At 35.5% G+C, this 26,919-nt stretch overlaps 1 protein-coding gene across 1 annotated transcript in view; it reads left to right on the top strand.

Moving 5' to 3' along the window:
• Positions 1-13,119: 13,119 nt before the first annotated feature.
• The window catches only part of LOC149801853 (dual oxidase 1-like), an 85,425-nt gene continuing 71,625 nt past the window's right edge, over positions 13,120-26,919 (top strand). The window contains exons 1-3 of the mRNA XM_089956225.1: positions 13,120-13,532; positions 14,046-14,167; positions 24,879-24,993. The gene's annotated coding sequence lies outside the window, so the exon portion shown is untranslated. The remainder of the gene's footprint in view (positions 13,533-14,045; positions 14,168-24,878; positions 24,994-26,919) is intronic.

Raw genomic sequence — 26,919 nt, 5'->3', positions numbered from 1 at the left:
CAAACAAATCTTTTGAGATGAGCATAAAATACAATTATTTCTTTTCCTCCATACATTTACGATGCTCTCAAAGGACCCACATATTTAGGTAAAAGTATGACCGTTACCAGGCGTTACCGAGTTGAAAATATGCCGAGTAAACTTACGAATTACGCCACGTACAATGTATAAACAACACTTGGCAACTTTTAATGATAAAAGATGGTGTTTTTATTTATTTACTTATTTATTTAGTTATCAGAACTCTTTCAGAATAACAATGTAACTGCCGATTATACAGCTCGCCTCTAAGAAGATTTTCGTAGTTTCCAACTGCCATGCATAAAATAAGTTTATGCCAAAGTGATCGTGACCTACAAAATGTTGGCCATTGTCACAGGGCATAAAATTCATAAAACAATAAAGAACATTCCTTTTTGTTCTACCAAAGCAGCGGAACCATAATGAGTTGATAAAACACAAGGATATTTGTTGTTATTTTGCAAACCATTGCTAATAAAATCAGCTTCAGAAACTATTATTATTGTCCGCCCTAGAGGAAAGATTTTACAAGGTGGAAATCACTGACTGTCAGTATCCCTGGAATGACAACCAGTATGACAACTATAACTAGTTTGTGCATCAGTAAATAATCTTGAGTAGCCACTGCACCTGAAATGCGTGCAGTCCATTCATCGAATACCTCCTATTAATTCATTGTATAATACACATTTTACTTACTAAGAATACCCTATCACAGTATAAATGTTTAGTCATAAATCGGGAAAGTTTACAACTGTATATGCATATTTATTTCTATTTTAACCGTACTGTCATAAAGGTACTTCTGTGGAGGCTAGTGTGTATATGTCATGATGAAAGCTTATGTCATTAATAGTTTTCTTTCTTTGCTCTTTACAAAAGATCAAAATAATAAGACTTTCGTTCATCTTTTGTTAGATTTCATATTTTCTTGAGAATTTTTAAAAAAATGTATCTGGAAAGTAAACATAAAAAATACGATAATTTAAAAATTGAAATTTGGGTCTCCATCTAAAGAATTTATATATTCTTAGTTACTACTCAGTAATTTTTAATTATTCATACATGATTGTAAGATAAATTAGTTTTACAATGTAAAAGTGCGAGTTTGCTCCATTTACAGAAGGGTTTACTTGCTATTCTCTTTGTATAATTCTCCAAGCTTTAAACTACAGATACAGAACATTACATAAGACAGCGAATTTCAGTCTTAACCTAAAGCTCGAGGCTGGAGAAGAGGTCACTAAATTACCGTTTCCATAGTTACACACTGGTCAGATAGAGCAGTCTCCCGCAGGTATCATTCCCTATAGATGAATTAGAGGCCAAGTAAACTGCCTTCATTTCATGAGCTATACTAGTGTAGTATAGATGAAATAAGTTTTAAATTGCAAAAGTTGTCTCTTTTGTAACCAAAGTGCAAATCAATAAAGAAATATAATGACATGTAAAATTACATGAACAGCAATGAAGGATCTTTTCACGAGAGTCGCAAAAGATTGAAACTATTTAACGAATTTCATAAATTTCATTTTAAATAATCTTAAATGTAAGATTATGTTATGTGTATCACATGACAGAAATGATATTCAATAAAAAGCATAAAAATAGGTTACATAATTGACTTTAAATTACATTCGTCGTTACACCTTCAATTCATATGTCGTCATGCCGGCATTTGCTGAGTTATTGGGTGTTATTAAACGTATCATATAGTTACGTATGATACTGGAAAATATCATATGGGTATATTAATCTTAAGAGGAGCAACATTGGCTCAGTGGTTAGCGTCTCAGACCTGCGACCGAAAGGATGCAGGTTCAACCCCTGCCATCGGATCAAATCCTCGACCTTATTGGAAAATAATGAGATAACAAGTACATTCTACAAAGACATGGAACCTATTACCTCCACTGAAACGTACGAAATGATCATCTAAATTTGCAACAAGTGATCAGGAGAAGTGCGACCTGTTGAACTCGGAAGTTTGATATGTTACACGTTTAAAAAATTATGATAAACAGTTACCGCATTTTGAAGTTAGAAATGAAACTTTTATTTCTGCCATCATTATATATAAACAAGAAATTATAGATGTAGTAACTAGTCTTGACCTAAACAAAACCGCTGGAACCAATCCAATAAGTAATAAACTTGTACAAGTATAGTTGAAGAAATGTATGTTCCATTGAAAATACATTTAAATAAATCACTCCCAGCCAGCGTGTTCCTAACACAGTGCAAGCTAGCGTATGACATACCGATGTATAAGAAAGGAGATAAAACACTACCGTCTAAATGCAGACTAATTGTTGACTTCAGCTAAATTATATACACTATTCATAAGTCCAACCTTAGAATATACTTCTGGAGTCTGGGATAATTGTTCTATTGAAGATTCGGAAAGATCAGAATAAAGGGGGGAAAATCAGATGGAAGATGCACGGATCGTTCCAGATCTATACCCATTAATTCTTCTAGATAGTCTCTTTATGCGGAAACTGCTTGGTTTGCACAACGAAGGAAAAGGAAGAGATTATGCATTATGTATTCGATTATAAATACTCAAGTACCTAACTATTTAAACGAACTTCTTCCACAAAGGAGATATGAGGCATCTAATTATCGTCTACGTTACTCTCAAAGTATCACACCAATCTCAACCAAACTTTATATTTTCACACGACCTTTTACCATATACGATTCGTCTTTAGAACTCTCTGCCTGATGATATCCGAAATCCTCCAAATCTTTCTATTTTTAAGAAACGTTTCTCTAATTTAACTAACGGGTCATCACACAAGCAGAAAGACATCTTATTGTAGGTGAGTAGTCACGTCACTTTTCAATGATAAATCTAGACTTAACCAAGAAGTGTATTGAAAGGTAGAGCGAAAGAGCTGGGATCTTTGGCATTAGGTAAGGGGCAATAGACAAAGTGTTCAACTTCTTCATTATCGTAAGCACATGCACACGTGAAAGAGTTAACTAAATTCACCATGTAAAGGTCGGATTTCAGGAGACTACCTGCTTGTCTAAGTTTAGTATGTAGGATATTAAGGTGACATTTGTCAGTAGCGTAATTTTAGCGTGATGACCCGTTCGTTGAATTAGAAAAACGTTTCTTAAAAACAGAAAGATTTGGAGGATGAGAAACCTATAAACTGATATCAAATGTGTTAACATCGGTGGTTCTTTACAATTGGCATGACTTATTTGGTTATATACAAACCATCAAAAAACGGCAAGGGTAGAAGCGGGTAGCAAAGATATGAAGATCGGTAAGTCGCAAGCAATACCGAGACAAAAAGGCAACTTTCAAGGTAGCATTTTCATACATTTATATTGACACGGGTCGTTTTAGACTAATGAGAAACCAATAACTGGATATCAAATAGGTCCAAATCTTTGTAGCTTTTTTTACGATTAACATGACATATTTAGCCTTATAGAAAACGATCATGTTGCAAGGATATAGGCGCACGGACAGAGAAATGAAGATGTACTTAATAAGATACATACACATAATTTTTACTGTTTTATTGCTTAAGTATATGCTTCATATCACTAGTATCAGCATCGAGGTATGTGATACCATCGCAAAACAGCAATACTAGAGGCACGTAACAAGGATATGAAGATTGGTAATGGTAAAGTCGCAAAGGATACTGGGTAAAATATATAAACTTTTCTAGGTTGCATTTTCACACATTTCTGTAGGCATAGATCAATTTAGACTGATGAGAAACCTACCAAATAATACCAGATTTGTCAAAATCTGTGTGTGCTTACGATTGGTATGACTTATTCGACTCTAAGATAAACGTTCGTGTTGTAAAGATCTAGGAGCACTAACATTCAAATGATTATCATCGAATTATATGGTACCATCTCAAAGCGGCAAGGGTAGAGGCACGTAGGTAGAATATAGAACATGATGATCCGTTGATGATCCGTAATATCGCAAGCGACACCAAGTAAAAAATATCAACTTTTTTACTTGCATTTTCACACATTTATATATTTCACAGATCAATTTAGACTGATGAGAAACCTATCAATTGATATCAAATTCGTCTAAATCGCGTTTTTAAAAAATTACTAATGTTATAACTTATTTGCCTATATGGAAAACGCTCATTGAGGAAGACATTGAGCGGACATACAGACACACAAAGATGTACTTTATAAGATGCATACACATATTATATATTGTTGTATAGCTTTCCTTATATGTTTGAGATCTATAATATTAAAATTGAAATATGTGGTACCGTGGCAAACTGCAATGGTAGAGGCACGTATCAAGGATATGAAGATCGTTAAAGTCGCAACCGATATCGAGTCAAAAATACAAACTATTTTATTTTCATTTTCACACATTTCTGTTGGCACAGATCGATTTAGACTGACGAGAAACCTAACAATTGATATCAAATTTTGCTAAATCGGTGTTTATTACTATTGTAATGACTTATTCACCTGTTTGTTAAACGATCGTATAGAAGACATTAGGAGAAAAGACAGACAAATGAAGACGTACTTAATAAGATACACACACATATTATTTACTGTTGTACAGCTTTAATTATATTCTTCAAATTTATAGTATTAGCATCGAAATATGTGGTACAATCGCAAAACGGCAATGGTAGTTTCACGTACCAAGGATATGAAGATCGGTAATGTCGCACCCGATATTCAGTAAAAAGAACAATCTTTTTTATTTTGCATTTTCACACATGTCTATTGGCAGAGATCGACTTAGAATCATGAGAAACGTATCAATTGATATCAAACTTGTCAACATCGTTGGTTGTTTGCGATTGGTATGACTTATTCGCCTATATGGAAAATATTCGGTTAGGAAGGCACTAAACGCAAGGACGTACAAATGAAGACGTACTTCATAAGACGCATACACATTATTTACCGTTGAACAGCTTTTATTATATGTGTCAGGTTTATAGAATTAGCATCGAAAAAATGTGATACGATCGCAAAACGGGAATGGCAGATGGACGTAGCAAGGATACGATGATCGGTAACGTTGCAAGCGATACTGAGTGAAAAATACCAACTTTTCTATTTTGCATTTTCACCCATTTATATTGGCACAGATCTATTTAGACTGATAAAAATTTATCAACTGATATCAAACGTGTCAAAATCGTTCTTTGCGATTGGTATGACTTATTCGCCCATATGGAAAACTTTCGTATAGGTCAGATGTAGGCACACGGAAAGACAGATAAAGACGTGCTTAATAAGATACATACACATATTTTATAATTATGTACAGCTTTAATTATATGCTTCAGATCTATAGTATTAGCGTGGAAGTATGTGCTACCATCGCAGAACGGGAACGGTATATGAACGTAGCAAGGATATGAAGATCAGTAAAGTCGAACCCAATATTCAGTAAAAAGTACACTTTTTTGTATTCTGCATGTTCACACATGTCTGTTGGCACAGATCGAGTTAGACAGATGAGAAACCTATATATTAATATGAAATTTGTCAAAATCGGTGTTTATTTACTATTGGTATGACTTATTCGTGTATATCGAAACCGTTCGTAGAGGAAGGCATTGGGCGCACGAACATACATTATGAAGACGTACTTAATAAGAAGATACATAAACATATTATTTACTGTTGTACAGCTTTAATTATATGCTTCAAATCTATAGTATTAGCATCCAAGTAGGTGCTACCATCCCTAAACGGGAAGAATGGAAGCATCAAGGATACGAAGATCGGTAAAGTCGCAAGCGACAATGAGTCACAAATAGCAACTTTTTTATTATTCATTTTCACACATTTTTTTAATTATTTTTTTTTTTGTTTTTTGTTGCACAGATCGATTTAAACTGATGAGAAACCTATAAATTGATATCATATATGTCGAAATCGGTGGTTGTTTACGATTGGTACAACTTATTTACCTATATGGAACATGTTCGTGTAGGAAGGCATTTTGGCGCACGGAAAGACAAATGAAGACGTATTTAATAAGATATATAAACATGTTATGCTGTTGTTTAGTTTTAATTTTATGCTTCAAATCAGTAGTCAGCATCGAAGTATGTTGTAAACTCCCCCTCCCCTTAGTATGCACCTGCAAGCACACTTTGTCAAATGCTAAAAGGCACTAACTTTCTTGAAAATTATAATAATCAAAAAAAATTCCGGATTCGTATATTATAACGTTATAATGCGCTTTCATTTTCCGTCAGGTGGGTCTCCAGGTCGAGTTGTTATGAACAACAGGAAACAGTATCGTACATTCTTTGCTAAGCGATCGCTCAGGTGGTGCAGTGTCTGTACAGAGCGTCCGCCTTGGATGCGAGAGGTCGCGGATTCAAACCCCTGCCGAATCACACTAAAGACATAAAAATGGTACTAGCAGCTGCCTCTTTTGGCGCCCATCATTAAGATATTGGTGTGAGGATAATGTGATTGGGTGGGACAAAATGCTGTATGTTTGTGGCATGATGCCACATTGCTAGACATCATTATAAACTGTCACAATGCAGACATGGTAGCGATATGATTGCATTTTTTTTTAAAGCTACGTTAAAAATTACACACACACACACACACACACACACACTTTGCTTAGTTATTTGCTATTTGAAGAGATGGAATATTGTTCATATTTCAACCGCTTTTTATTAATGATCATCGATGTGACCAACATATACGATAATAATGCTCCCGATGATGATGATGATGGTTGTTGTTCTGATTTCTGTATTACTACTGCTCCATGGGTATATTATATATCGAACTTGAAAACAGAAGCACTACCAGCAATAAAGCAGCTTTGAAAACAAATCGCACTTAATCGATATCAATATATATTGACATCAAAATGAACGTCAAATGCTCTGTTCAACTGTATCGAAATGAACTATTACATGCTGGTTTTTTTTTCTTTTTTTTTTTGGGGACAGTTTTAGACCGAAAAAAGTAGTACTTCAAGGCTCTGTCTATGGTATAAATATGTTCATGTACACTTTTCCATTGTAACTTTAAGTGTATAGACTGCAAATACGATGAAGCACAAATCGAGGACGTCGAGTGTTAGCATTGGAACAATGTTACTACTTCGGTCGAGAAGGATAACGACCTATATATGTATTCCTGCCCACTACCATGTAGGATGTATCAAACTGTATATTACTCAAGCGCTCTTTGTCGAGCGTGCTGGTGTGTGTGTACAAAAAAAAAATGGAATATAATAACTTTAACTGAAATATATACAATTAAATTCTATATAAAAGTGATGCGGCACCTGGGAGTAAAGCAAAAATGGAAGAAACAAATTTCCGGATCGCTACTATCAACAGCAATGGGATAGACAAAGCGAAAGCAGACAAAGTAGCCAAAGAAACAAACTTTGATGTAATAATGATACAAGAAACACACTATAGAATTAAGCCAGAGTTCAAAATTTTAGTAGAAGACAAACTTAACGCAATAAAGATATGGAACAATTTTGCAAATAATGATATTAGAGTTGGTTGCAACAATAATATTTTTAAAAAGCTGGGAAAGGTTTGAGGAGGGGGGAATTTTTTAAGGGACGGTTGCTACGTGTTAAAATGTTTAATTGGCATATTATAAATGTGTACATGCCAGCTAATAGAAATAAGAAACTAATTTTAAAGAAAACTTATACACCTACCTACAACAATATTCGATGGAAAATCTAATCATAGGGGGAGATTTCAACTGGGTAACTATAAATTAAACCAGTCTAGCAGGATTGATAAATTTTACGGAAATTTTTATGATCCATTAATATATATTAATACTGCAATAACCAACCAAAAGCTATCAGACCATTTCATGCTCACTATTGACCTAAAAATGAAAAAAATAGAAAAATGTGGGTCAGGACTATGGAAACTAAATAATAAGATTTTAAATGACAATGAATATGTCGAAATAATAATTAAAAAAAGAAATTGAAACCGTCAAAAATGAAGAAAATATTAATATAATAATTGATTGGGATGTTTTAAAAAACAAAATAAAAGGAATAAATATTCAGTACTCAAATAGAGGGCGGAAAAACCCCAGAAAAAAAAGACAAACACGAACTCAAATTAGAACTAAGCAAAACAACAAACGACGATGGAGAAAGAAGAAAAAAAACGATTGACAGACAAAATTAAAATCGTTGAAGAAGACGAAAATCAGGGGAGAATAATAAGGGCGGGAAAATTTACAGAGATCTACAACGAGGCAAAAAACATATATAAGCGAGAAGAATTTAGAAAAGGGGGTGATACAATTTTAAACAATATCAAAATAAACAATGTAACCCATACTGTAAAAGAAGATATCCTAAATAATATTTCCAAATATTATAAAGAACTATACACCACACACCACACAGAACATATACTTCAGCACAATCGACAGCTACTTAAAAAATGTCGACTGTGAGATGACATCAGCAGTACATAGAGACCAATGTGATGATGTCATCTCAGATGAAGAAATCACAAAAAGTATATCAACACTCACAAGAGTCACCAGGGAAAGATGGACTCATCGTGGAATTCTACCAAAAGTTCCACGGTGAACTGACGCCGATCTTAAACGCTTTGTATAATAATATAGTTTTAAGTAAAAATAAAATGACTAAATCTATGAGGGAGGGAGTTATCACAATTATATACAAAGGGAAAGGGAATAGAGACGAGATTAAAAACTGGAGGCCTATATCACTTTTAAACACGGACTATAAGATTTTAAGTAGGATTTTAACAAATACAGTAAAGGGTAGGATAAACAAGATAATTAATGTAAATCAAACTTGTGGGGGAGGGATATACAAAACAATATTTTAAACATTAAAACTATAATTAACTACATAAATGAAACTGGTATGATGAGTGCTATGGTACTCTTCGACCAGGAGAAAGCTTTCGACTGATTTGAACAAAACTGTATAAAGAATGTTTTTAAAAAATTTGGTTTCGGACCCAATTTCCAAAATGGACCAAAATCCTACACACTGGGATAATTAAACGGGAAATGCACGAAAGAATTTGAAATACAACGATCAGTGATACAAGGATGTCCACTATCAATGCTAGAATACGTAATGGCAATATAAATCCTACGTCACACGATAAGAAACAACCCAGATATGCAAGCAGGGGCGTATTAACCATTAAGCAGACTAAGCACGTGCATAGGACACCAGGGCCAAAGGGGGCACCACAAAGTTGAGAAAAGGGTGAAAAGAAAGAAAGAAAAAAGAATGAAGATTTGTAAAAAAAAAACTGATACAACTAGTGCAAATTGATCATGATGTTCTGTTTCTTGATCATGGTACACCCTAGGGTTATCTTCTCAGGTGTACGTGGAAAAGAGGGGGGCACCAAGATTTGTCAGTGCTTAGGGCACCAGTGAGCCTTAATCCGCCCCTGATTATACAAGGCATACAAATACCAAACCTAAAAAAGAATTAAAAAATGCTCTAACATGCATATGATTGCAACATCTTTATAAGAGAGGGGAAATGCTATAAGCGTCGGGTTCCAAAATAAACCACAACAAGCACGAAATCTTAAAAATAGTTAACTGGAGGGGCAACCACCCTGGATTATCGCCCCCCCCCCCCACACGCACACTTACTGAGAGACACTGTAAAGGCTCTAGGGGTTTACTTTGGTAATAAAAAAAAGAAGCTGTAGAAAATTATGAACATATTATCAATAAAATAAGAGAAAATGTGAAAATCTGGCCATGGCGCCATTACCTATCATGGAGCGGGCCCAAGTGGCCAAGACTTATTTATACTCAAATATTAACTACATAATTAAATCCATAGATATGGATAATACAATTTTAAACAAAACAGACAACGAAATAATAGATTATATATGGAATCATAAAATGCATCATGTAAAAAAAGAGACATTATATAGGGCCAAAAGTAGAGGGGGCTTGGGGTTGCCGAGCCCTCTACTACTATAATTAACTAACATAATCAATATATTAAAAAAAAAATGCACTCAGACCCGGCTACAGCGTGAGAAGCACCGTACATCTACTGGTTCGGCTTCACCTTGAGAAACCGACCAGAGATATACAAAAATAACAAATTAATATAAAAAAATCGAAGTGCCACGCAAACATATGAGAACTAATTTTAAAATATAGAGACAAAACAGATTTATGCAAAATTTAATAAGTAAAAGTCACGCTTGGATTAGGGAGGAGGTAACCAAAAATATAAAATGTAGAGTAGAGCAGGACAACTGAGGGGGTAAATTGGACAAAAAATTGAAAAAATTGGGGAAAATAAGATCTGTCAAAACACAAAGTATAATTTTTAAATACCTGCACAACACCTGGCTAACAGGCGAAGAAACAATCAAACATCGTATGCTGAGGATAATGCCGAAATGCCCTTTATGTAAAACAGCGAACTTCACCAAACTACATACGATTGTCCAATGTGATAAAACTAAACATAATAGGATAAAGTTAATAATGAAAATTTGCAAAAAATATAAGATAACAAAAATAACATTTTATTCATAGATTTAGACTACGAAAACAAAATCGTTCTAAAATGTATAGACTATATAGTAACTACGATGATATCCTGTGGACAGGTGATAAAGATTTTTAAATAAGATACGTGGTAAAAATAAGAATATTAACCACAACAAGAACTCAATACGTCTTACGACGAATAGATACTTACCGTCAGGTTGATATAACGCAATTGATGTTGGAATTGGGGGAGAGAGGGGGAGGGAGGAATAGGTATTACAGACCGAAGGGTCGCGTAGCGCAATTGCGAGCTGATGCCATACCCATACCCCCTCCTCGCACCCCACAACAGCCATATTTCAAAGAAAATTTCAAATTCTATTTCAAATATTTCAAAGAAACCCATATAACTTTTTTTTTAAAAAGAGAAAAGGGAAGAAAGGAAGAAAGAAAAAAATAAAAGAATTTTGTAATTTAATTTTTTTTCTTCTTTCTCTGAAAGAAAATTCTAAAGACATATATAGGAATGGATACAGGGAAAATATAAGGGGGAAGTAAATGGCGATGACATCATGGGGCTAAGTCACAGGGCTCAGTGAAGTGCATAGGCCCATCATGAGTCTTTGAAAACACCCAATGTAGAACATAAACAGACAAAATAAAGACACAAATACATACTGTATAACACTTAGTTTAAAACCCTACTAACTTCTCCCGCACTGCATGGTTGACCACTATAGAATAATGTGGTCTCATAAATACGTTTGGATCTTTCAATAAAGCATAATCAGATAAACTAAATAAAGGAGGCCTAACGCGACCCAGGAAAAACACATAGAGAATAAAGAAGCGTGAACCTTGGATCGAGCGTAACCTACCTATCAACATCTTTAAAGACTATTATGAGGAACGAAACATATTATCACTCGAATAATAAAACAGGAAATTATTTTTTTTAAACAAAATCTAAATAGTACACCATTCCATCGTCAAAATTAGAAAACCATAAAACAAATTAAAAGATACAATATAACATCATAATGGAAGAAATACAACTGGGAAAGATATTTGATCTATACTTGCTGTCTCAAACATAAAGAAAATATAGCATACACACAATATAACACCATTACATATAGCAAACACTGAGACCTAGGCGACATATAGCAAAGGTTACAAAACATTTCAAGGGAATGAACTTCGAGCAAGGTGAGGGAAACCAGACTCGGACGAACAACCCTTTAGATAACACTATGGAAACATAAATACCCCATCAAAAATTCTAAAAACTAAATTTTTTATATAAAATTAATTTTGTTTTAATAAAACGTAGAACACATCTGAGGGGGAAATACACAAATATAAAATACTTTTTATTTTTTTTTGGAAATGGGGGCATCTGTCCGTTGCCCCCCCCCACTCCCAAAAAAGTGTGTGTGTGTGTGTGTGTGTGTTATTATACCCATTACATTACTTGCAAAATATATATGGTGCTGACATTTTCGGCAAGAGGGAGACCTACCGATATTCTGCATATAATTATTTTAATGTTTTTCAGAGCGAGAGTATTGGGGCCTGATCTGTTCAATATATTTCTCAACTGATACAGCAGGTATAATCAGAGGCGTAGCTGGGGGGGGGGGGAAGGGGAGCACATATGTCCCCGGGCGCCAAGGTACAGGGGCGCCAAAATGAGGCTTACAACGTTACATTATAATAAGTAAACAAGGGTAATATTCAAAAATGTGATTAAACGGGGAGGGGGCTGGGGCGCCAATTTTATAGTTCGTCCCCGGGCGCAAAATATCATAGCTACGCCTCTGGGTATAATAGAGACCCCCCCCCCCCCCCCCCCGAGTTTGCCACAGAGCGCTCGTGTAATATACGGTTTAATACAAAATACATGATTGTGGGCAGGAATATACAAATTTTGGTCGATATACATGATCGTTGGTATCTATTCAAACGAGGGCCATGAAATACATTAGCAAATTCCTACAGTATTTTAAGGCAGGCGATTACGAATTATTTAAACCACGTTTTTCATCTGTCACAGATTTTATAATCATTTTGAAGTGGCTGCTTTATCTCGAGGAAAACGAGCGGTAAGTGTTATACAAAACAAAATCTTAATAGCAATTTGATCACTTTTGCGTCATTTGACAGTAAGAATAGTAATAAATAGAGGATAATTTCTTTTCCTACGTTAGGCCTAATACCTGGTATGTTTTTTAGTGTGGTACACACACAAAAAACAACCCCAAAACAACACTAACAACATTTTAAAAAACCCACAAAAACGAGTGCCGTGCCGAAGCCACGGGCTAAAATGCTTTATTATTATTTTTTTTTATTTATAGCATCAATCACAAATTGAAATATATACAGTATTAGCGTTGGAAAAGAAAGTTTTCTTTTTGTTATATTTTTTTTTCTCACCCTAGCGAAACAATTTCTGCAAATGACCTTAATAAAGAAAAATAATAAATTAACCTAAACCACTTTGAATGTCGACCGTATCTTTTATTTACACGGCATCATGCGCGGAAGAAAATACCAACTGAACCGGGATTTGAGACAGCAGATGAATTGAAGTTGATTCATTGAACATCATTAGCAATTGTACAATCAAACAGATGCAACAATGAAAAGTGGAACTATGAAAATTCGAGAATGTTAGATTTGCGAAGGATTTATTCCGAATCATTGTCTGCTAATAGAGAATTCATGTCAGTTGCTGTGTCGGCGATGCCCACACAGCGCGCCGTCCAAATGTGAAGTTGCGTTTTGCTGACAGACATAACACTGTGCCATAATTTATCTGATGGCATGTAAAGAAGCTGCTTAAATTATAGTATTTAAAAGTTTCTTCATTTTGTAAGAGCTCAAGAAATTAATTCTGGTTTGAAAGACAAGATGACGGTAAAACTCAGAAGACGTAGCTGTACAGTACCGTTGGTGTTGGAGACATCATAATAAAGGTAACTGCGTTAACTTCGCTTTTTGTTTGGTAATTTGTTGGATATTATCTTTTGCTGATCTTCTTTGAGCTTGGAGTAAATTTTACATTCTGAACATTTTTATTTGCACTTATCTGCTTAATATGTATTGCTGGGATATCATATAGAATATGAAGTCAGTATAATGGTACTATATTTTACATATTTGAATGATAAAAGACTAGTAAATGATATAATGATAAACTACAAAATAAATAATTTGCCCATTATCCCAAATATGTTAATTAAAACAAACATTGAATGTAAATTCAGATATAATGAGCAGTTGTAAGAAGTAAGAAATAACATTTTATCCATTGAACCTGTTATGTGTTATCATCATCAGTTTTAAAATAAACACATGGAGACAAGTTTGCTTAAATTCTAAAATTAACACACACACACACACACACACACACACACATATGGTATTTTAATCTAATACAGAAATGGTGACATTGATATATGCAGACCAATAGTTTTTTTCTTCTACAGATATAAATTAAAAAGCCTAATTCTGAGAGTTTCACCTACAACATTCATGATGGGAAAGGGCCACTAATTAAGAGCTGACATATGTGGAAGAAAAATACCATCCATGTTGAAAAGGGCTAGAGGTAATGTGAGAAAACATAATTTATCAATCTTATTTAACATTATTGTTGATATTTTATCTCAACTGGTCAAAAGGCTAAGTGGGTTTATGTAATGGTCCAGAGTGTGTTATTTATTTCACATCCCCTTCTGTCTTTCAACAGTAAGAAATTAGCTACTTTGGAGTCCATAGTTCTGATCAATTTGTTTATATAAAACTTGGTTTTGGGCTTAAATCAACATCTTGGATAAATCTAATAATGAGCAAAATCCAAGTATATACATGTGATCATGTATAAGATTAGTTGAGTTTTTTAACCAGCCTAAAAGCCATACTTCCACAATATAGGCTAAAATCATTAAGTTGTCCTTGAAGTTTGATGAGTGTTAACCATTAATAATAATAAGGTGATCTTTCATCTGAGTATGTTACCACCGCATGCAATATTTATACATGTAGTGCAGTTTTTACTAAATTTAGAATACATGCTTATATAAATGAGATCTAGATTGAAGAAGTGAAGATGCATACAAATACATGAGGTTATAACCACTACTGCTGATTCAAGTTTGATCATGCTTGGCCATTGGGCTTATAGAGTCAAGTTTCACAATGATGCTTATTATGAGTGTGATAAAGGTATGGTAGTGAAGTGACCTTGCATCTGATTGGCAGAGTTTCTTATGATTTGCACAACAGTGTTTATGATCCAATTTAGATCTGACTTGTTTAATTATTTGCTTGTATGTCTGAGGCTATAAGCAAAATCGATGCATATAATGTGGTGGTTCTACATCTCACTAGCCATTCTTGCTACTGCTCTTAAAACTATTTCTCATTAATTTTATCAGACTTTGTGAATAGATTTATCTCATCAAGATATAGCAAAAGAGCAATTTTGTAAAAAAAATATTCATTCATATTAAACTCAAATTCTGCATCTGATTGGTTGACCTTGCAAATACTATAAGGGCTCTATTTCTGACAAAAAGATTATTTTGATCTAATGTAGCAGAAATGCTTATATGATCAAAACATTGAACATATTTGATGACAAATAAGAAATAGTTTTTCATGCAAATTTGATAAACATTGATAAATCGGTTCATATCATTAAAAGCTTGGAAGAGTTTGATTACATGCGAGACCATCACATATTAATCATTCTTTATTTAGAGAATTATTTTTGTCAGGATTTAGTAAAATATGTAAAATCAATATGGACTGGTTTTGTTATGTACAGCAACACTAGTTGTTTACTGAGTACTGAGGGAATTGGAGTAAGGCAAGGGTACATTGCAGTAGGTAACCTGGTTGACTTGATAACAGGATTTTAACACAAACATTTTTATCAGGAGTCTAGCATACTAACCATTGATTCACTGCAGATCCTGCCCCCATTAGTTACCTTTTAATACATAAAGCATTTGGGTTTTTTATGTCACAAATCCCATAGGGATTAAAATTAACATCATAGGTCTCACTGGATAGTTTCGTATTTTGACATCCCTCTAATTTTTAAGGTAGAAGGCATGAACCTAATTATCACAAGCCTAGCATTTATAAATTTACACATAAGCTAAATCTATAATGTGGTTCAGATTTACTTTGAGTTAGGCATGGAAATAGGTTGGCTTGTTGGTGACTGCCTGTCACAGTTAGATGAGCATTGGAGATCATATGCGTAACTTAGTCTGCAAATGAGCTGCCGACTTTTATTTGTGTCTGCTACAGAGGTAAATATAAAAAAATCTTGATGGTAGAGGGGTGATGAAAAGTATGCTAATTTGTTATAGTACTAGTGAACTTTATTCATGCATAAGGCACATACTGATTCTTTTAGTTGCCTTGTCACAGAAAAATATTGAAAATAGCTATTTCTAGTAAAAAATGAATGTAAAATGTACCTGCATCCTTTGACCCTACCAGAACCAAACTAAAAGCTCAAATTTGTGCAGCTGCTTTTGCTCATCACAAACATAATTGGGAGTATAACTGCTAACCCTACCCTCTAGCACACATTTCATTCATTCATTGGATTAAAGTCGCGTGCACCTTTCGGTATGTGCGACTGTTTAGTTTGTACACGTTTGTGTACTTTTTGAATTTAGCGATTAACTTATACAATGCCCCCAAGCAAGCAAGCCGAAGCCCAGGTGCCCCAAAAGGTCCCGCCCAGGCTCTCATCGCTGCAACCTTCTCCATCGTTGTACTCCGTTGGTGGTCTGTTTCTGCATCCTGCATCTCCTTCCTCTCTCATTTCAGGCAGTAACCGAAGCACACCAGCAGCAGTATTATTAAATTTTCGTTGCAATCAATGCCCAGTTCCCTATATTTATTGGGCTATTCCTGTACTATCTTGCCAAACATGTGATTGTCACATACGCTTCAGATATTCCTGAGTTGTGAATTTTCCTATCTTTTGTAAGGTCTATTAAATTTTGTGTACTTTGCATACTTGAATTTTCCAAAAATTTTTTCACATCTAGTAGGCTTTTAGTAGCCCTTTATTTTGTTTTAGAGATCTCAATTTGTTTAAGTATTTCGTACGTGTGGCTTTAAACCAATCAGTGTGTTTCAGGGCCAGTAAGTTGTTGGTCAAAAGAGGGCTTTCGTGGGTCAGAATGAAAGCCCTATGTGGTAAAATTTGTTTGTAAAAAAGATAAAAAAAAAAAAAAGAAAAGAAAAAAAAGGTGGGTAGGGAGTGTGTATGCTATATTTGTGTGATGGCTATAGACATTTTTGTTCGTTTTTCTGCTTTTCCCACATATCCCGACAACACACATTCACGCTCACTTTCTCATTCACACTTATAAGTAGATGTGGGGGGGGGGTGGCCTTATTTCTTTTGTTTGATTTCGGGAAGGCAATTCTTTTCATACTGGGGGGTGGGGGTGGTTTGATTATTTGAGGCATACTCTTTTCATTGTTTCTGCCTTCATTCCCCAAGGTCTGCAAGTGTCCTGTTCTTTCTTCTTTTACTGCCTTAGGACGTTTAACTTCATTCTGTGCCTTTTCCTGCTCTTCTTTATTTCAGCTCTTTCTGCCTTATCCCGTGTCCGTTTCTGTTTTGGTCTTCTCGTCCTTTTGATACTGCCATGTTCGCCGTGAGATGTTTTCTTCGAGGGAGGTGGTTTGATTGCCTTTGTTTCCCTTCGCTTTGACCACTTGGCTATTTACCTGTTATTTTTGTTTAGCTTAGCTATTTGTGATTTATTTTAATGTATATTTTTTTTATTTTTATTTTTTTATATTTTTTTAATTTTTTTTTGATCCTACGGGACCTAGCATGCCGTTATAATTCCGAAACAGTGATTTTGTAATATTTTGTCCTTATCTGGTTTTTATTGTTCGGGTTATGATCGGCTGTGCCAGTCTGTGAACCCACGATACCGAGCCGGCCGTCACAATTCCCAAACAGTGATTTGTAATATTTTGACTGGTCTTTGATTTACTTTTTAATATTTTTTTTTGTTTTTTTTTTCCTTTTTTTCTTTTTTTTTTTGTTTTTTTTTTGAACCTATGGGGCCTAGCATGCCGTTATAATTCCAAAACAGTGATTTTGTAATATTCGTCCTTATCTGGTTTTTATTGTTCGGGTTATGAGCGGCGGTGTCAGTCTGTGAACCCACTAGCCCGAGCCGGCCGTCACAATTCCCAAACAGTGATTTGTAATATTTTGATTGGTTTTTTTCTTTTTTGGTTCGATCTTTTAGGTTTATTGGTTTTAATTTCTTTACATGGTCTCTCTTTATACCCAACCCTTCATTCAGTTTAGATTTGTCCCCTTTTGCCTATTTTGTTAATGAATGTCATGATGTTATTATAGGTCATTCCTATGTTATTGTTTTTTGCCACAAGTAACTCCGGGTATGTCCACTGTTCTCCTATTTGTTCCTGTTGAGATTTTAGTTCGGCCCTTTCCTGGTTGTATTTGGGGCATATATTTATTAAGTGTGCGTTTGTTTCTGGAGTTGGGCAGTAGGGGCAGTTTTCGGTTGGTCCCCTTTTTATGTGTTTCCCTGCGCATCCTGCCAATAGTGTTTTACCTGTTCTTATTCTATTTATTATTGTTATATCGTATGGATTTTTGAAGGTCGGACTTTCGACTTTTCTACTTACTTTTTTCATCATCGTGTGTATTAGACTGTTTGCATCCGATATTTCCCATAGCTCTTGCCACATGTCATTGATCTTGTCCCGGATAATGTTATTGATTTCAGTGACGCTGTATGCTATATTTTGGGCTTTTGGTTCGTTTGTGGCGCTTTTTGCTTCTGCATCTGCTTTGTCATTGCCTGGGATTATGGATGTGAGAGGGTATCCATACGAATTCAACGTGTTTGTTGTTTTTTTCAATCTCTTTAAGTAGCGATCTTGCATGATTAATCATATTAGGTCTGCTCTTGGATTGGTCCGTTGCTAACGATTGTAGTACACTGTAAGAGTCGCTTAGAATGACTGCCTTAGTTGTGGGGTATGTTTTTACGTATGTTAATGCCATTAGTATTGCCATGAATTCTACCGTGTATATAGCGCATTGGTCTGGGAGTCTTTTTCCAACGGCGACATCTAATTTTGGGATCACTATCCCTGCTGCAGTTTTATTTGGATTTTTGGTTTTTGATCCATCTGTGAAGATTTGCGTGTATGTCTCGTATTTGTTGTCAATGTACGTTAGTATTGATGCTCTTAGTCCTATCGGGTCATTTTGTTTTTGTCCTAGTTTATGTAAGCTAAGATCTATTTGTGGTGTGGGACAGGTCCACGGGGGGTCTGGGTAGTACCTTATTTTTTCTGGGTTGATATTTGCGATTTGAAATTTCCTTTTTAATTCTATAATTATTTTCCCACTAGGTATTTTTTTATTTTTTCCTTTTGTATCGAATGGTTTGTCGCATGCTAAGAGGGCTTGTAGCGTGAGGTGGTTGGGTTGGTGTATTGATATTCGAGTCGAGTATCGCAGCATCAATTCCTTCCGCCTTAGGTCTAGCGGGGGTTCTCCTACTATTATTAAGATATCTTGTGTGGGGGTACCATTTAGGATGCCGGTGCATACCCTTAGCGCTTTTGATTGGACTGTGTCTAGTTTCTTTAGTAACGTGGCGTTCGCCGCTCCATATACCTGGCAACTGTAGTCCAATTTTGCTCTTATAAGTGCTCTATATAGGGTAACGAGTGTTTTTTGATCAACCCCCCAATTCACCCCTCTGAGGTTTCTGTGGAGGTTGATGTCTCGTTTGCACTTCGTTACGAGTTCTTGGATATGAGCTGCCCACATGAGTTCGTGGTCGAATACCATACCTAGGAGTGTCGCTTGTTTTTCGAATTTGATGGGTACCCCCTTTAGGGTTAAGTTTGGAGTGGGTGGGGGGTGGCCACCTCCCGGATTGAAAACTATGCCTACTGTTTTTAGAGGTGACAATTTAAATCCCCATTTATCTGTCCAATTTCCTATATCGTTTAGTCCTTTTTGTAAATGCTTGGTCGTTTCTCTGCTGGCCGGGTTGCCAGTTTTCCATACGGCGCTGTCATCGGCGAATTGGGATAAGTCAAGGTGGTTGGGTTTTACCGCTGTTTCCAGGTCGTTTATCATTATATTAAATAAAGTTGGGCTGATTACGCTTCATTGTGGCATGCCATTTTCCAGTTTGTATTGTTCGGAGTAGTCTTGTCCTAGTCTGACTTGTATCTTTCTATCGGTTAGGAAGTTAGCAATAAATTTGTATATATTGCCAGTTATTCCGTATGGTTTAAGTTTACTTATCAGTCCCTTAGTCCACATTAGATCATATGCTTTTTCCATGTCTAAGAAGATGGCTGTAACATATCTGGATTTTTAAAATTTTTCTCTAGATGCTAATTTGACAGTGGTTTCTAGTCTCATGAGTTGGTCTATTGTGCTTCGGTAGTTGCGAAACCCGCTCTGTGTATTAGCTAGTAGTCCTTTGCTTTCTAAATGGTATTTCAGCCTGTTGTTTACCATAGTTTCCATTATTTTACATATATTGTCTGTTAGTGATATGGGCCTGTATGATTTTATATCGCTTGAGGGTTTTCCAGGCTTAAGAATCGGGACCACTACTGCCTTTTTCCATCTTATAGGTATGGTACCGGTTTCCCATATTTTATTAATGAGGTTAAGTGCAATTGTGACAAGTTTTTTGGGTAGGTTCTTGTACATTTCATACCCCAAAGTATCCTCCCCGGGGGATATGGTCTTTTTGCCGGCGAGGGCCTTTCTCCATTCGGCTTCTGTAAACGGAAGGTTTAGTGGGCCGTCATTATTTCCTGCTTCCTTTATGTTGTCAGAGTTGCTTTCCTCAAATTGCCTTTTATGATTTTTAAACTTATCCTCTAAGTTGGTATTGCTGCACATGTTGGCGAAATAGTTTGCGAATAATTCTGCCTTATGTTTGTTGTTTTGTCCAGGTATGTTGGGGGTTATTGATTTAGTTTTGCCTCTCATTTTTTTAATTCTCTGCCACACCTCCTTCGATTTTGTGTTAATATCTAGTTTTGAGCAGAATTCTCTCCATGAGTTTTGTTTAGCTATCATAATAGTTTGTTTGGCAGTTTTTTCCTTTTCCTTGCAGTAGTTAAAGTCCCTATTATTTTTAGTTCTTTTGAATTTGTTTAGAGCTCTTTTTTTCTCTTTAATTGCTATTTTACATTCATTATTCCACCAGGGCACCGTGGGTTTGGGTGCTACTCCTTTAGTTTTAGGAATTGTTTCTTGGGCCATTGTGTTAATGGTTTCTATTAATTTGTCATTAAAGGTGTCAATGTCCCGGTGATATATGGTTTCTGGGTCGATTGAGTCACCTATCTGTTTGAACCTAATCCAGTTGGCCTGTTCGTATTTCCATCTTGGTGTGAAGGACGCTTTATTTTGAGGTATTCTAATTTGTATTTCTATATTTATAAGGTAATGGTCACTTCCCATAGGGTCGCTTTCATCAACTTGCCAATCAGAAATGCCTGCTAATCTTGGTGTGCATAGAGATAGGTCTATTGCTGATGTGTGGCCTGTTCTGTCATCTATCCGGGTGTGCATTCCGTTGTTTAGAAAAACTAAGTTGCATTTTTGTGCCCATTTTTCTACAATTTTTCCTTTAATGTCTGTCTTTTGACTCCCCCATAGTTCATTGTGCGCATTGAAGTCCCCGCATATTACCACCCATTCTCCACAGTCTTTAATCATTTTGATTGTTTTGTCTGCACTTAAATTGCGCTGCTCATTTGTTTCATAGATGTTAACGATTAGTACCTGCTTAGTTTGAGCGGTTATTTTGACTATCTGTATTTCGAAGTCATTGGGCGGTCTACTATCTGTTAATTTATGCATTTCTGATGTAATTCCATCTCTAACAAAGGTTGCTAACCCCCCTCCTCTTGCTGTGGGGGATCGATGCTTTAGGTATTTGGTGTTGTAGCCTATGATGTTTGGGATACGTGAGGTATCATTTAGGTGGGTTTCCTGTATGCATATAACATCTGGTTTTCTTTCCTGTTCAAGTATTTTGTTATTTAGTTGGTCAGCGTGGGCCCTAAGGCCGCGTGCATTCCATTGCCATATTTTGATTTCTGCTCTGGAATCCATCTCTAGTGCAAAAAGTCTTAATAGTTTGTTTAATTTACTGTTGTTTTCGTTTTATGCGTGTTTCCTACCAGTGAGGGTGCTACCTATTTATTTTGTTTTTGGTATCCTGATTTTTGTTTTGGCCTGCTTATAGTTTACCCCATGGGAGATCATATATTCGACTATTAGGGCTTCTCTAAGAGCCCTGGGGCATTCTGCGTGGTTTGGTTTGTGGTTACCACTACAGTTAGCACAGTGCTGATTGGTGGCGCTACATGTTTTCCGGTCTGGGTGGTGAAGACCACATTGATTGCGCCGGAATAGGTTTCCGCAACTCTTAGAGTAATGCCCCCAATTTTTGCAGTTGCCACAGAACCGTGGTTTGTTTTTGAAAGCAAAAATTTTTTAGCCTCGAGTTTTTCGGCTATTTTGATAGTTTCTGGGGTGGCGCCCTTAAAAAAGAGTACCACTGCAGTGCTATCCTTTCCCCTTCTTGTTTTTAGGCGGATTGCTTTCTCTACTTCCTGTCCTTTACTCCTTATGTAGTCTACTATTTCATTGGTTTTATTTTGAGTTGATACGTATATGACTCCTTTGTTGTGTGTTTTTGGGGGGTTTGGGTCTATGTGTTGTTTTGTTCTGTTGTGTCTAGTGACCTGAACATTTATTTGGCCTATTCTTTCAATTTCCATATATTTGGCAATCTGTTGTTCAGTGGTGCATTTGATTATCAGCAAGTCGTCTCTAGTGCTTTTAAGCGTGAATTCTCCTTGGTGATGTTTGTTCAATTGCCATGCTATGGTTTTAAAGGCTAACTTCGTTATTTTGGAATTTACTCCCTTGATGAAGAGAGTCAGTTCAGTGGGGTGTTTCTTGTTTTGGATATTTTGCAGACTGGTCTTTTTTCCCCTGGTGTTTGTCTCTTTAGCTGACTTTGTTTCCATAACCGGCTTGCTGGGTCTTGTATTCTGACAGTTAGTGTGTTCCTTATTCTTTCTAACTGGTATTTGGGATTTGGTTTTCCTATTATTCTTACCTTTTGTTGAGTCGTGTGTGACTGCTTTATTTGTGGTAGGGTGAGGGCGTTCTGTTTCATCTAGTAGGTTCTCAGTTTGAGTCCCCTGGCTGCTAGTGTTTTTAACCAGCGTGGTCTGGGTTGTTTTTGTGCTTGTTGAGTATTGTTCCTCAGTTTGGGTACTCATGTCGGATGTAGTTTTGCGGTTACTCGGTAGATTGTCCACATTCTCGTTTACGCTTGGTGACAGGTAGAGTCTACTCATCGAGTCAGTTGGGGTCGAGTTGAAAATTGGCGTTAAGAACTGTATCTGTCGTTTTTCTCTTAGGGGGGATGAGACTGCTTCGGAGTAAGTTTGCCTTAGTTTATCTACCTTTAGGTTGACCAGGCAGCTGAGATAACTATTTGATGATGTGACATTAATTTTGTTGTTATCCATCTTGAGTTTCTTTATTTGATGTAAGGTATATATGATGGGATATTTCTTTAGTTTTAATCCTGGGTTTGTTTTGATTTCTTGCAATTTATTTGAGTTTAATTCTAGCTTAAAGCTATCTATCTTAACTATACTTTATTCTACTTAGTACTATGAAAAAGCAACAGCTGTAAGGGGATATGCAAATAGCTTTTATTCTGATTTGTGTAATTAATTATTATATTACTATTATCCAATTTAAACTTATTGAAAATTATTTTCTAGCCAAATGGTCAAAGTAAAAGGTTTTACTTACCCCGATCCAATTTTCTTTTTAAGATCTTTAGAGTTTTTAAATACAGCCTTCTAATTATACAAGTTTCATTACATTGGTCAATAATTAATCACATGTGATGACACTTGTAACTAATCAAACCACAGCAACTGAGAGCAGACTAAGCACTGATATTTATATGGTACAGTGGCAATATACAGTCTGTCTGCCACAACACATGAAACAAACTGGACAAATCTGAAAGCCTTGAATTTGACTTTATTTATCTGTATGGTAGAACAGAACCTGAGTTGAAAAGCTTTTAAAGAAAGACCTTGATATCAAACCTAATAATAACTGCAGGAGTTATATTATGGATAATTAACCATTCTCTCAGTTTCAAACGGGCATTCCATCCCATGGGGTTCTAAATGTAAACCAAGTGTAACTGATATCCTAATGAACTGTAAAGACCATAGCAGCACAACAGCTGGGGGACCAGGTATGTCCAGATCCAGAAATCATAGACCAGTTTCAAACTGATGATGAACCACATAAAAATTACACATCTGCTAGAACTTATGTTATGAAGATAACTTAAATTGCATTATTATTAATCCTCCTCCTCACATTCATCATAATTGAGATGCATCATATATGTTTTATTGTAAAATAGTTTATGCAACATAATTCAGTGAAGACCTTTGCTGCCAATTTACCAGTGAACCATTTGTTTCAATGAACATATTTTATGTTGTAACAAGGAGCATCATTTAAACATTATGATACACTTATCATACCTGTATATGAAATCTTAATACTAACACTTATACTTGCAATACTACTACTAATAAAAACACCTGCATTGATAATTTGATTATGTTCAATTGGACTTGTATCAAAATGATCACCAGCTGTATGAAAAGACATATTTAATATATAGATATTGGATGGAATACTAGTTACCACAATTGAATAGTCATATGATAAATGATATATTATTTTAAACAATTTATATTTGCAGTGAAACATACTTTTACATTATTTTCACTTAAATTTCATTTATAGAGCAGTATACTCTGCATTCATTAAATTACTGAAATGGTTAATAATACAACAACAAATACTGCAACTTCCAGAATCACAAAAATCAAAAGATATAAACAAAAACTTCCCTACATGTATCAACAGTTGTCACTTAATAGACAGAACTCTGAAGATTTAGAATAGGATGTTAACAAATTAGGTATTCAAGTTAAAAAGAAAAAAATACCAAGTAAGCTTACTACCAAAAAATCAAACAATAACAGTGAATTTTAGTACATTCCCAGGAAACAGAATATATGATTTTTCTTAACTTGATCTGATACATCTTAAATCTATAGAAAATGATTCATATTGTATGACTAAAATATTATGTAAACAAAAATTCCATCACTTTTTTCAGATGCAACATGCATACCCCAACCCATCCTTCTTGATCATAAAGTATACCAGCATTCCACTATAAGATGGGGAGCTGTAGTGGCTCAGTGGTTAGCTTTCTGGACCTGTGAAATAAGGTAGGTTCAAATTCTACCATCAGACCAACCTGGGTTAGCTACCATGGTGTGTCCTTGGGCAAGGCACTATACTTAAAGTGCCTTGGCACTTTAAATAACTTACTTGTGTTGGTTTACCATAAAAGGCCAAACCAAACACAAAAAAACAACAACTTTAAAATATGAGTTTTGTCAATACTAAGTAATTGAAAATCATACTGAAGAAATGTTTTTGTTAATACAGATTAATGGATCTAAAAAATCTCTTTCTTCTGCAGGAGTTTAAAATGTTAAATTAAAAAGGTCATGGTACACATTGCTTTGTTCGTACACATCAGGCTCCGTAACCCATATCCAACTAAAAATTTTAGTAGAGTCTGAATAAAACATATTTTAATCTGGATGATAATATTCTTTCTCCATTCATATATTACACCACCAAGATTGATCCAAATAAGATTACATTTTACTATAACACTGAGGATGAGTATGCCTCTTAACAACTGACAAATGTGGAGAGAATGGAGTTAAACTGAACTTTGATTTCTTTTCAACCATAGCACAAGATGATCATTTATTATGAAAAAACCTGAATAAAGTTGGAGTTCATAACCATGACAGTCTTGATACAATATAAATTCAATATATTATTGTTGTCTTGAGGTATAGTTCTGTATATTACAATCTCACACAAGATCAGGGTATATTTTAGTACCATACAGTTAATTCGGGATTGTATTAATACCTATTCTGGTGAATGAACATTAAATAAGATTTACTATTTTGGAACCAGTTGCAATAAAGTTTACTAAACAAGAGAAAATATGACTTTACTATAATATCTAAAATGTAAAATCTGCAAACAGAATACTTGCTTGACTTTACACTTCAACTATATCATAATATTTATTTGAAATGAATTTATACAAATGGCATTAAATTGGGTTTCAGGCTGGTAATGACAATGGTAGTAGTGAATAGGGACGGTCTAGGGACTAGGGAACTTCCATGTTAAAAAGGGTATATCCACTCTGGGGACTATGTAATTTAACATGGGAGAAAAAAAAAAAATATCCATTCTAGGGACAAGGGGAATTTAACATGGGAGAAAGAAAAAATATTCACTCTAGGGACAAGGGAAATTGAACATGGGGAATAAATCGTGGGACTGTCTTGGGACTAGGGGAAATGGAACAGGGTCGGGACCCTATTTTAATAAGGTCCCGACCTGATGGGTTTATGAAAATGGAACAGGCGAAAATTGAAACAGGGAGGGGTCTCTATTTTTTTATTATTTTTTTAAACAAAAAAATAAAAAAAGGGGTAGGCAATTGAAAGTCAGGATCTTTTCGAGAGATAGGAATGGCCCTGAAAAGGGCATTTGGTTTTATGTTAATATACCCTTAACATAAAGGGCATCTGTGACATCTTCTTCTTGACCTTAGGCTGCGCCTGACTGCAGGACCATAGATTAAGACTCTTTTGAGGCATCCTTGATGCTCCACATAAGATTCTTCGCATCCACAGGCTGGTGTCTGTCCTGTGGATAACTGTCCAGTTGGATCGGACATACATTGATATGTCCGTCCGGAACATCATCGAAGACACAAGCGTTGAAGATTGTACATCGGTCCACATGTTGGGGTGCTGAGTAACAGGTGAAGGAATGCAGTGAACAGTACTTATTTATAGGGGGAGGAAGGATTGAAACGGATTGAGTTTGATGACCAATCCAAACACGCGTTACAAAATTCAGTCAGCCCACGTCCAATCCGAAGAGAGCAGTCTGTGACGTCACATAGTCTATATAGATTCGCTAGCGCCTGTGCGTAGTCAATCTAAGCGACAGTTTTTCAACATGACGGAAACTCAGAAAACGATCAGTTTGGGTGCACTGATGGTGGAGACTACCCAAGGGAACCCAGACTTACTTTCAGAAGAGGTGAA

The sequence above is a fragment of the Sinohyriopsis cumingii genome, chromosome 4 (genome assembly GCF_028554795.1).
Source record: "Sinohyriopsis cumingii isolate HCF-2022 chromosome 4, ASM2855479v2, whole genome shotgun sequence".
NCBI classification, from domain to species: Eukaryota; Metazoa; Mollusca; class Bivalvia; order Unionida; family Unionidae; genus Sinohyriopsis; species Sinohyriopsis cumingii.
This window is presented reverse-complemented; position numbering and strand designations above follow the sequence as displayed.